The 13491-nt window shown below is 40.6% G+C and overlaps 1 protein-coding gene across 3 annotated transcripts in view; it reads right to left on the bottom strand.

Annotated features, from left to right (window-relative positions):
- LOC118623494 (SAP domain containing ribonucleoprotein) overlaps positions 1 to 13491 on the bottom strand; it is a 58917-nt gene that overhangs the window by 6031 nt on the left and 39395 nt on the right. The window lies entirely within an intron of this gene.

Below are 13491 nucleotides of genomic sequence, written 5' to 3'. Positions count from 1 at the left end.
TCCCACTCTATCTGGAGAAAAAAAAAATCAATGGAAAAACATTCTCGGGTGAGGGTTAAAAAAAAATGGAAAAGCGACATAACTATGTACTGAAACTAGCTGAGAATACTGTGCAGCTGTTTATTTCTGGGGACAAAGTGAATGTGGCTGGTTTTGTTTTAGCTGGATCAGCTGATTTCATGGTTTTTTAAAAAATCTTCAACCAAGGATATGTTTTTATTGATTTAGAGAGAGAGAAACATTGATCGGTTGCCTCCCAACTGGGGATCAAACCCAAAACTTAGGTATGTGCTCTGACTGGGAATCAAACAACAACCTTTCAGTGCATAAGACAATGCTCCAACCAAGCCACATGGGCCAGGGTGTGATCAGCTGATTTTAAAACTGAACTAAGTTAGCCCAGCCTGTGTGGCTCAGTGGTTGAGTGTTGACCCATGCACCAAGAGGTCATCTGTTCAATTCCCGGTCAGGACACATGCCTGGGTTTTGGGCTTAATCCCCAGTGGGGGGCCATTCAGGAAGCAGCAGATCAATGTTTCTATCTGTCCCTCTCCCTTCCTTTCTCTCTAAAATCAATAAAAAACATATCTTCAGGGGAGGATTGAAAAAAGAACATTGGAAGTTGTCATAGGTAAGTCACAAAAAGGATCCCAATGTGTGAAAGGATTTGGTAGAATTGTAAGTGTCTTGTGGTATCAAGTAGATTTCCAGAAAATGGAGTACTAAGGAGACAATTTTTTAACTTTGATGACTACTAGGTAGTCAATAGGAACCCAGAAAAATGTGCTTCACCCTCCAGCATCCAACCCAAAGGGCATACCCATGGTGGAAACTTGGAACATTTCCAAAACTTAACCCACAAGCATTGGGTATTGAAAAAACAAAAAAGAAAAGAAAACCAGACCCAACCCTATACTTTAGTTTGTCTTGGTGTCAGCACAGCAGCCTACAACTAAGTTCCTAAATGCCACTTTGGACTAATTTAAATAAGAATCCCAACTGAACAACTAAATTTTATGATGAGCAAACAAAAATCTTTATGTAATAAGGTAGGGGAAAAAAAAAAACAGAATCCCAGTTTTTATTTTTACTCAATTGTGAAACTGACTGTTTTTATATTTTATGAAAAAGAAAGTATGATTTTTGTTGTTGTTAATCCTCACCCAAGCACATTTTTCCATTAATTTGTAGATAAAGTGGAAGGGGGGGGACAGAGCGAGAAACATCAATGTGAGAGAGACACATCAATTTGTTCCCTCCCACATGACCCCGACCAGGGCTGGAGATCAAATCTGCAACCCAGGTATGTGCCCTAGACCGGGAATCAAACCTGAGACCCTTCCATCTACAGGTCGACGCTCTAACCACTGAGCAAAACGAGCCAGGGCAAAAATATGATTTTTTTAACCTTCATACATGGAAACAAAAATACCTTAACTGCTGTAAACCTTCAAAAGTTAATAGAAATAAAAAAGGGGGGGGGGCAGGGCCTTAATACTGATGAGTAAAAAAACAAAACAAAAAACCAACAGTAACAAATTTCTGTGCTCAAAAATTTTTTTAGTTCAGAGCTGGGTTCATTAGTTAAACAAACTGAACAAGGTAAGTTGGATCACTGCCCTGCTTTTGACTGAAGAGGTGGCTCCTGTGATCACAGGAACAAAGGATAACTCCTTGGTTGGGATCGACAGTAGAGATATCAAAAAATTCTTACGTGTTCTGTAGGTCTCTTGATTGCCTTTTCTTCTGATTCTGTGGTTTTTGGGACACCCAGAGACACAGTCTGCCTGCAGACTTCAGGAATATGAAACTTTGGGGTTTTTTTAAAACCCAGCTCAGAAGCACCACATAGCAGCTTTGTTCAAAAGTTTCCCTGAACTCTTTTGGCCTTATGTTGGTTACCAAAGAAACTATCCTGGCCCAAAGTGAGGATGGGTATGTGTGTAAGGAGTAGAGGGTCTCCGGAGGTGTATGAGAAGATAGATTCTCCGTCTAGATGTGTAAAGTTTGGGGGTTGGGGAAGAGACAAGACACCCAGGGAGCCCATATGAGTTTAGATGTTTAGTAATCCTAGGGCTGGGCTTTTAATTACTGGTGACTGGGTGTGCAGGGATGGTGTAAGATGAGAAAATGTTAGTGTGGGATAAATAAAGTGGTAGGTCTAGGTCCTGATGGAAATATGTATGAGATTCTTAGACTGAACAGTACCAGAGGTGAACAGTAGCTCAGTCTTTAAAACAGCTCTAGGAGCCCTGGCCAGTTTGGCTCAGCGGTTAGAGTGTCAGCCCGAGGGTTCGATTCCCAGTCAAGGGCACGTGCCTGGGTTGCAGGTTTGATCCCAGGTCAGGGTTGTGTGGGAGGCAATCAATCCACGTGTCTCTCTCACATCCATGTTTGTTTCTCTCTCTCTCTCCCTCTCCTTCCCTTCCACTCTGTCTAAAAATCACGGAAAGTTATCCTCGGATGAAAATGAACAACTACAAACACAGAGCTCTAGAAGGGCCAGCTTAGATGCTTAAAAAAGGTCCAGGGCATCTCTCGCTCAGAGAGGTGACTGCAGCTGGTTCCTTGACTCACCTTATTTCAAAATCATTTTCAAACTATTCAGAGCTCTTTCAGCTTGACAAACATGTTCATTTTCTCCCTTTTACTGCACCTACCTTCTAGTGAGTAAGAAAAGATGTAAGAAAGGTTGGTGGCTATGAAGGATTGTAGAATCCTACATATGAGCTATCAATTATAGTGTATAACAAGGATAGAATTTTTTTTTTTTAAATCCTCACCCAAGGACATTTTTGCATTTATCTTCAGATAGAGCAGGAGGGAGAGAGGAGGGAAAAGAGAGAGAAACATAGATGTAAGAGAGACACATCAACTGGCTGCCACCCACACGACCCCAACCGGGGACAAACTGCAACCGAGGTACAGTACATGCCCTTAGTGAAAACCGAACCCAGGACTCTCTGGTCCACAGGCCGACGCTCTAACCAAATGGGCCAGGGCATGAGGATAGAATTTTTAAATTTATTGATTGATTTGAGAGAAAGAAACATCAATTTGTTGTTCCACTTACTTATGCATTCATTGGTTGATTCTTTAAAAAAAATTTTTTTTCTTTATTGATTTTAGAGAAAGAGGAAAGTAGAGGGAAAGAGAGAAACATCGATGAGCAAGAATATCAATTGGCCGCCTCCTACATGCCCCCCACTGGGGATTAGGCCCACAACCTGAGCATGTACCCTGACCAGGCATCAAACCGGTGACCTCTTGGTGCATGGGTCGATGCTCAAACACTGAGCCACGCCGGCCGGGCCATTGGTTCTTGTATGTGTCTTGACCAGGGATCGAACCCATAACCTTGGTGTATCAGAACAATATTCTAATCAGCTGACCTACCCAGCCAGGGCTAGAATAGAATATTGCCTACATAGTTTTTCTGCCTTTTTCATTATAACTACCAGCAAAATTCATAACGGGTAAACCAGCTAAACCAGCCAGGTTTCAAGAAAAAACAGAAATATCTTGTCTTTAACTTTAATAATAAAAAATTAAAATAATATTATAGCCACTAACATCCTGAGTGCTTACTATGTGTCAAGTACTATATGAAGTTCTTTATATGCAATATCTCATTTACTTCTTATAGCAATCTTAAAAATAGTAGGTACTATGACACATAGCACATACTATGACTAAATTCATTTCATAAGAAAACTGAGGTTTAGAGAGATTAAGCAACTTGCCCAAAATCTCACAAATAGTCTTACAAAGTAGGTGACAGAGCCAGGAATGGAACCCAGGACATTTTTACTCAATAACCCACTTTCCTTACTTTACCATCTCCTCAGACATCTTACACAAGCATTTCTTTGGAACAATGGTAAAAGAATGCAAGAAGTGCTTAATTCCCAGGGGATAAGGATTACTAGGACCCTTAGCTAAAATATGAACTACTTTAACAACTTCCATATCACTCAAATAAGTTGGGTCAATGTTAGGATCCTATTCCCTTTCTACCATACCAAATGCCTCCACTTATAACGAACTAGGGATCTAAAGAAAGGACTCCAGTTAGTAACTTTTTTTTATAACTGATTTTACAGAAGGGGGGGGGGGGGAACGACACTGATCAGTCACCTCCCTAATGTACCGCAACCAAGGGATTGACTGGACACGGAACCCAAGAACCTTCAGTGCACAGGACGATGCTCCAATCAACTGAGCCACACCAGTTGATTGGAGCTCCAGTTTAGTAATCTTATACTAAAGATTTTCTCAATCAAGTTTGTGTCTAATTCTGGCTAACTGGCTACTCCATCTATCTGCTGAACTGTAATAAAATTAGAAAGATTCCCAATGAACACAGGCCTCACTACATTTTTCCTTACCTAAGTTACTAGGAAAAGTTTTGTTTACTACCACTAAGATAAAAGTGAATAAGGGCCCTGGCCATTGTGGCTCAGTTGGTTGGCTGGGTGTTGTCCTGTGCACCCAGGGGTTCCCAATTAGATTCCCAGTAGGGGGCCATGCAGGAGGTACTCAATTTATGTTTTTCTCTTTCTCTTTCCCTTTCCCCTCCTCTCTTTAGATTAAACAAAAAAGTGAACAGCCCTGGCCAGTTTGGCTCAGTAGTCAGAGCGTCAGCCCGTGGACCCTAAGGGTCTAGGGTTCGATTCGAGTCAAGGGCATGTGCCTGGGTTGCAGGTTCAGTCCCTGGCCCTGGTCAGGGTTGTTCGGGAGGCAACCAATTGATGTTTCTCACCCCCCCTGCCCTTCCACTCTTTCTAAAAATCAACGGAAACATATATTTGGGTGAGGATTAACATCATCATGAGGATTAGCAACAACAAGAAAGTGAATTAGGGATATAAGTTGAAATTTCAAAACAACAGCCTCTATAGAATATTCTAGATAAAAAAAAAAAAAAATCCCCATTTGACTAAGTCTCCAGGCCCAGCAGGAAATAAAGGGAACATTCCATACTCTTCTTGGGGAGAGGCAGGACTGGACCATTTGTTGCTAAACTACCATACTATGTATTTATTTTCATTCAATTCAATGCTAGGAGTGCTTCAGCAAGTTCAAATTACAGAGAGGGAGATGATACTCTTGAAACCCAGCCATTCTCTCAGCACAAACCCTGGAGGCACCCCTTCACAATCTCATCATAAAGTCCATTCGGAATGTTGTGAGAACCCTTTTTCTGGTTCCCTATTTTGCTATATCGCAAAATGGGAATTTTGACTTCTAAATTAAATTTCCTATGATTCCTTTTGAGCTCAAAGGTGAGGCAAGAACAACGGAGTAAAAGAATAGGGAGAGGGAAAGGGTATACTTCTTGAGCCACTAAGGACAGTAGTACAGATTTGCCCATGAGCTTCCTTTTTAATCACATCTTTGGTGCCTCTCCTGGAGATCCGGGCAGAGCACCTGCTCCAAATCCACCAGGGGCTCTAGGGTTAAAACAATACAGATCCCCCCCACTTCCCACTCCCTATAAACAGCCTGCCTACCCCTCACTCACAGAGACCAGTAAGGATTTATTTTGTACATGCCTGCTTTTCCCTCATCACCCAGAGCCCCTCAGCTCCCCTACTAAAGCCTCTTTCCTTCTTGCCCTGCAGGGCAACTGCACAACAGGCCAGTAAATCAACACAGTTCTAATGATCTCTCTCACTTGACCCTTCTAGCGTGACGGTGTCGCATGGAAACAAACGTACAATAAACTTCACTCCATCTTTAGCTCCTTGCTGACAGGTTTTGATTCATGGGATGGTGAGACCCATCTGAGGGAAATCACCTCGATCAAAACACATCTCTCTCCGCATTCATCAGGCCAATACTCCCCCAGGCCATGCTCAAGTGCACAAATGGGGTTATGCATCTGCAGGCAGCACTGACCCCTCTAGCTCAGTGTCATATACATTTGTAAACCTTTCCCTTCTTCATCCCCCCTCACCCCATTCCCTCCTGCAAACCCTCAACCACTAACAAATCTTTATTCTTCCCATGCATGCTCCTGTGTCAGAATAATAGTGCTGGAATCTGAAGCACCCTTATTTCAATATTAAGTGAAAACTCCTAAAACATACAACTTGCATCCAAAATCAGAAGAGAAACCTGTCCTCACTAACTAAACACAGGCATTGGATGTTCAGATCAATCCATTAATTCACTTCTCCCATCCTGTCACTGAAGATTTAAACAAACAGCAAGCCAAATGACTGATGCCAATAATTTCAGCATACATAATAATCCTATTTTCCCCAAACTGCCTTTATAAAAAGAAAAAGCTCATTGATAAAAATAAAAATGGGAATTGTGTAAAAGAGGAGAGAGCCCACATATATGAAGCATAGGAAAGAAAGCATGATGTATATTTAATAAAGCCAAATAACCCCATGAATCACTATCACTGTTATTTTCCATCATGGAATAAGATAGTTCTAAACTGAACTCTTCAAAAATCACTTTTTTTCCTTGTCTCCCTTTTGTATTTGCAAAATCCTCAGGCAATATAAAGAAAATAACACCTGCTGAGGGAAAAGACTGAGAAATTCAAGGCAAGAATACAAATTACATGTGTGAACATGCTCAGTGCAAAGGAACTATCATATAGGTAATTCAATAAATATCAGATAATATTTTTACTGCAACATTCCTCCTGGTCCTTGAAACAAAGTGTGACACTGCCAACAATTTGAAGCTAACAATGCCATGCATTATTCCTCTACATTGGAAGTGAAGTCACCAAAAGTTGGTAGAAACCAGACCCATTACCAAGGCAACAAGGAAATTCCCTTTAGCTGCAAAGCAAATGAGTATTGGACAAATGACTAAATTTAGGGCTAAAGTATGGCAGAACAATAACTTGACAAAACCAGAGTCTTCATCAAGTGCTATTAACCATTTTCTCTTTCTGGAACTCTAAAAAAAAAAAAAACATCTATGCTGCAAGGCTTCACTGATTTCATCATCCCTAATAATTAATGACTATCAAAAAAATCTATTTAAGGAAATATCCAAGAGAACTGAGCAAGGATCCAATCTCTAACTCTGGATCCAGTCCCAGGTACTCTAAAGGCCTCCGAGGATTGTTGTCACTGAATTACCTGACATTGGTTTCTATCAACATTTTCAATAACATTAAAACTGTAAAACAAAGATCCTTAACCTCATGGGGCTTATGAATTCACAGCTGAGTTACTATAAAGATGTGTGCCATTGTTCATTACAGCAATGCATTATGAGGACCCATAGGAAAATTTTCTTTCTGGTCCCCAGATCCAAAATAATTAAGCTTTTGTTGAATAACTTGTTAGTTTTTATCTTCTGAACCCTGTGAATAACTAAACAGTGCAACTGTGTTTTCCTCTTCCTACTATTGTAAAGTTCAAAGCCACTGTATGACCCCTCTCTAGCAAGTGATTTTGAAAACATTTTTATTAGATAGAAAAGGCCTGCCCTGGCCAGTGTAGCTCAGTCAATTGGAGCGTGCACCGAAAGGTTGCAGGTTTGATTCCCAGTCGGGTGCTTAAGGGAGGCATCTGATCGATATATCTCACATCATATATCTCACATCGATGTTTCTCTACCTCCCCCCACCCTCCCTCTCTAAAATCCATTAAAAAAAAAAAAAACGAGCCCTGGCCGGTTTGGCTCAGCGGTTAGAGCGTCGGCCTGCAGTCCTGAGAGACCCGGGATCGGTTCCCGCTAAGGGCGCGCACCTCGGTTGCAGTTTGTCCCCGCCCCTGGTTGGTTGTGCGGGTGGCAGCCACTCGATGTGTTCCTTTCACATCGATGTTTCTCTCTCTCTCTCTCTGTTCCTCTCTCTCCCTCCTACTCTACCTGAACAAAAAATGGAAAAATGTCCTCCGGTGAGGATAATAAATAAATAAATAAATAAATAAATAAATAAATAAGCATAGCTGCATTTCATTAAAAAAAAAAAAAAAATATATATATATATATATATAAAAAACACGAAAGAAGAGGTCATAGTATTGCAGTGAAAGACAAACATGAGATCCAAAGATGGAGATCCACCACTCAGATCCTAAGGTAGAGTCTTAGAAGACAAGACGAAGTGCAGTTAGTTTCAGGGCTGCTGCTGTACCCTTAAGAACGTATTCCTCTCACTCCAGCTGGTGGAAATCAGTTGGATGGAGCATCGTCCTGTGCACCAAAGGCTTACAGGTTTGATTCCCAGGCAGGACACATAACCAGGTTGTAGGTTTAATCCCAGGTCAGGGTACATATGGGAGGCAACCGATGGATGTTTCTCTCTCTCCCTCTTGCTTAAAAAAAAAAAAAAAAAAATCAATAAAAACATATCCTTGGGTAAGGATAAAAACCAAATAAGCCCTGGTGGTTTTGCTCAGCGGTTAGAGCATTGACCTACCGTCTGGAGAGACCCGGATTCAGTTCCCGCTAAGGGCACGTACCTCGGTTGCAGTTTGTCCCCAGCCCTGGTTGGGTCGTGTGGGTGGCGACCACTCGATGTGTCCCTTTCACATCGATGTTTCTCCCTCTCTCTCCCTCTCCCACTCTCTCTGAACAAAATATCAAAAAATGTCCTCGGGTGAGAATAAAACAAAACAAAACAAAACAAAACTCTTCTTCTCTAAATATAATGAGATTAATTTTAAAATGCCACAATGGCCCTGGCTGGTTGTTCAGTGGTTAGAGCATTGGCCCACAGACCAAAGATTCATGGGTTCAGATTCCAGTCAAAGGTATGTACCTGGGTTGTAGGTTTGAGCTGTGGTCCTGGTCAGGTTGTGCAGGAAGCAACTAATCAATGTGTCTCTCTCCCTCTCTCTCTAAAAAATCAATAGAAAATTAGCCTTGGGTAAAAATTAACAAAAAAACAAACAAAAAATTAAAAATACCTTAATGCCCCAAGAAAAAGAGGGGAAGGAGGTAGTTACAACTTGAAAATTTTAAATTAAGGGCTCCTGTCAATAGTTTCCATGGCACATACACTGTAGCTAAATGGAAGGTTAACTGCAGTAATTTGCAGGCTGAATAAGGTAGATGCTCTTTCTAAAGTGATTGCCTCTTTTTATGGCAGAGTACCAAGGATAAGCTCTCTACCCACAATGGAATTCTACCTTTGTTGTCTTCCAAACCAAACTTGTGTCAAGATTCAAATTCAAGAGAACATTTTTCAAAACTTACTAATTTTATTCTGAATTCAATAAATACTGCTAATCCTAAGCTTAGTGTTCTAGGGTTACTTGCTCTGCCAAAAGGAGTCCACTTTGATTTAATTAGCAATAGTACCCCATGGACTGTGTCTTGAAAGCATTCACCTTCTTCAATCTTATTACCAGTGCCACTCTGGATCATAAAGAGAAATTAGAAGAAACAAAACAGTGACCCAAATGTAACCCAGGTTTATTTAGGGAATTTGAACTTGGTAATTTCCAAAACACAAAGTAAGAGTATTTCTGAATTCAAACAAGAGACATACTTACTATTAGAGGAGATCAAAAGCATTAACCAAGTCCAGCATTTTCCCTGGTTAATGCAACAAGCTCACTCACTTACATAATGTGTAGGAAGTAAACATTTCAATCTAAAGAATTTAGTCAGAGCCCTGGCCGGTTTGGCTTAGCGGTTGGAGTGTCCGCCCACAGTCCAGAGAGACCTGGGCTCGGTTCCTGCTAAGGGTATATGCCTCAGTTGCAGTTTGTCCCTGGCCCTGGTTGGGTTGTGTGGGTGGCAACCACTTGATCTGTCCCTTTCACGTCGATGTTTCTCTCTCTCTTCCTCTCTCTCCCTCCCACTCTATCTGAACAAAAAAAATGTCCTCGGGTGAGGATTAAAAAAAAAAAAGATTTTAGTCAGTTATCTTTACAAGTAGGAAGGGGTATTTCAGGGAACCTCAGGTACTGCTATGAGTTGGAGCTGGCCATTCTCCTTTAGCTCTTTTAATGGCTAAGCTATTGTTCATATCCAACACTGTTAATTTAAAAGTCTAATAAACTGTATTCCCATCAGGACCTAAAACCTGCTACTTTATTTATCTCACTGTAACAGTTATCTTCTCTGAAGTCTTTCCCCTGGAGTGCTAGAAGAGAGGCTAACAGTGACTTAAGATAGTCACATTTTGCAAAAATAACAAATAACTGTTCCCCTTTGTAAATGAATTACCATACTATGTTAATAGTTCTCAGGTCAACTTGATTTTCCAAGGGAATGTAAGGCAGGAGTGAGGCAAAAGGAAAAGAGGGAGCCTTATGGTCACATCCTGACTCTCACTGCCACGTGACTGATACCAAGATGAAAAGCAGAGCCTGGGGGCTTTCAGGCGATAGTAAATTAATAATGACATGCCTTGACTTCCCAGAAGTAAAGGTTATGAAACACTCCAGGGTAAGTGAGCTTCCAATTTCATACTCTCAGGGTGAATGACAGTAACTGATGGTTTTTCTCTCAGAAACACTTCAATGCTTAAACACACAGCTGTCACCTCCTTGCCCCAGTTTCTGAAATCCATCTGTACATGTTTACTCCTGAGCCTTATGCCAGCCGGATCACAGAACATGGGGTGGTCCTAAAAACAATGCACAGAGCCTACAAGAGGACTAAAGGTGAAGGACTGGACTACCAGAGGATACACTAACTTAGCACATATGGTACATAGTAAAGAGACATTTCAACACTTCCCAACACAACTATCTTACCTACCCTCAACAATATTTCAACTGTGAGACCAGAATCAACTTTCTAGGGCCAGATGAGTGCCAGAAACTTTAAAAATACACCAGAATAAGAGACCACCAGGAACTTTTATCACCTATCTTCCCTGATTTGAAGCTCCCAAACACAATCAGCTCGGAACCAAAGATTCTTCTGAGTCACTAGCTCCTATCACTTTTTCTTTCTCTTGTCAAAATCAAGCTTTTTCTCCAACCCCCACTCCTCTCCAACCCCAGAGGAGGTCGTCTCGGTCTTGCTCTAACTGATTGTAGGACAAAGCAAGGCAGGTGGAGGAAATGAAGGCTTCACACTTGAGACTCCCGGAAACCAAGTTTCTATTAAAAGTCCCCACCTCCCTTCCCTTAAAAGCCAGAAAGCTGTTGCTTTTAAGGATAAGCGATGCAGAGCTTAGAAAAAAATGTCAAGAAAGCTAAAAACTTTTGAGGGGAGGTAAATGTTGTCTTGGCCAAAATATATAGAGAATGAAGGATGACGGTTATCTGAGAATTCACAAGTTTAGAATGAGCACTAGGAAAAGAGATTCTTTTCACCTCCAATATTTTAAAATGCAGATTTCTGGCTTCACCCAACCTAATAAATCTGAATCTCAAAAGGAAGAGCTTAAGGAGCTGAATTTTAAAAAGGGTCCCATGGTGACTCTTATATGTAGCCATAGTTGGTAACAATCGCAAATAGCTTTGAGAAAGTATAGATCCAAAAAATTTTTTAAAAAATTTCTCACCAAGTCCAAAGGAGGCTGTTACTGCATTCCAATCCCCCCACCCCAAAAGCACAAGAAGCCTTCCAAAAAAGTTTAAGATTCCTACAAAAAGGATATCTCCATTGCAGAGATGTGAAAGGAAAAAGCAAGTTAGCAGGGAATCACAGCTGGCTCTAAGGAGCACACCTGTCTTGCTGCCTTCCTAGAATTTAAATAGAAGCACAGAAAGACTTTTTAACCAGAGGAGTTCAATAAAGGAAGAACATGCCAAAACAAGATCAGAGAAAACCTCAAGTATGTGGAGAAAAGAGAGGCAACTAGTTCAAGCACACAAAGGTATTTTTTTTCTACAGAACTGATACAGAGTTAAAAGAGAGAAAGTCAATAAAGTGGAGAACAAACAGATTTTAAGGCTCATGTGTTTTGCTTGTTCATTAGAGCACTAAAGAGGGCCATCATATAAGGCCTGTCATATTATAACTCTGTTCATTTCCAGTTTCCTTTCCTCCTCAACCATTTCATACCCAAGCACGAGTATAATAGTGAAAATTCTGTAACTGCCTCCTCTGCTCTATAACTCAATGAACCCCTCATCCAATAAACACTTCCTAAAACCCAGACACTAAGCATTTCAAACATAATCTCCTCAATAACATATATTCACTGCTAGGGCCTTACAAAATTCACTATTTGATATAAACTCCAAATGTGGAACACCCTGAAAATACATTTCTATTTCTGTCCTAAAATCTGCTCTTGGGATGAGAGGGTTAACATATTAATTTTTGAAAATGTGACAAAGAAGTAGCAAAGGTACAGAAGGGGAGGAAAGGAGTTAACATTTTCTAGATCTTAACAACAGACCTCAGATTTTATTAAAAAGAGGCTCTTTGCTAGTTTGCAAACATCATGACCAAGTATACCCCTACAAAATATCTCCCAATCTCATACCCTGCCTCATACTTATCTCTGTCTCCAAAATACTATAGAATTTTTCTGACTGGCTTTAGCTGTCAAGCATGAAAAACAACTTTGCTATTTTGGTGAGTACATTAAGAAAAATGAACTATCATGTGATTATTAAACCCGAATTGAAATGATCCCATATGCACTTTTAAAAAATAAAAGATTACCTTTCCTAATCAATGTCAGCTCAAAGAACAGTATTATTCAAGTGTTAGCCTCTCAAGTATGGAAATAAATCTTAAACATTCATGTACTGGTATAGCTCTCATATCATGAGGAGCCTTTTCAACACCAAAATTCCCCACTCCAAGCAAAAATAACAACACACACATACATACCAAAAGAACAAAAACAGAAAAGTACGCCCCACCGATGTGGCTCAGCAGACAAGCGTCGACCCATGCACCAAGAGGTCACTAGTTTGATTTCCGGTCAGGGCACATGCCCAGGTTGTGGGTCAAATCCCCGGGGAGGGGGGGTATGCAGGAGGCAGCCAATCAATGTTCTCTCTCATCGATGTTTTTATCTCTCTCTCCCTCTCCCTTCCTCTCTAAATCAATAAAGAAAAAAAATAAAATAAAATAAAAGGTAGCCCACTTTATCCTCCCATATAGATTTTGAAGAATGGATACACTTGGATTCAGATAGTTAGCTTACATTTCACCATAGCCAAGAAGAATACCTGGGAGTGATCAGACAAATACTGCTCTGCTTAGAAAAGCCAGGCCAGCTATTGGTCACCCTAAAATTAGACATACAACTAGATAACCAATCATATATAATGTGATTTACAGGTGGGTTTTTAAAATTATTTATCTTGCCCGGTTGGTATGGATCAGTGGTTTGAGTGTTGTCCCATGGACTGAGAGGTCCCAGTTCAATTCCCAGTCAGGGCACATGCACAGGTTGCAGGCTCAATCCCCAGTAGGGGGTGTGCAGGAGGCAAACAACTGATATTTCTCTCACATCAATGTTTCTATTTCTCTCTCTAAAAAAATCAATAAAAACTTATTTTTAAAAGTATTCATCTTATATACTAAAGAGTAGCAATTAAAAAAAAACTGACACGCAAAGAATCATCCCACCCCAAGAACTTA

The sequence above is a fragment of the Molossus molossus genome, unplaced genomic scaffold, assembly GCF_014108415.1.
Source record: "Molossus molossus isolate mMolMol1 unplaced genomic scaffold, mMolMol1.p scaffold_m16_p_10, whole genome shotgun sequence".
Classification (NCBI taxonomy): Eukaryota; Metazoa; Chordata; class Mammalia; order Chiroptera; family Molossidae; genus Molossus; species Molossus molossus.
The sequence above is the reverse complement of the archived record's forward strand: the minus strand, read 5'-3'. Positions and strand labels throughout refer to the sequence as shown.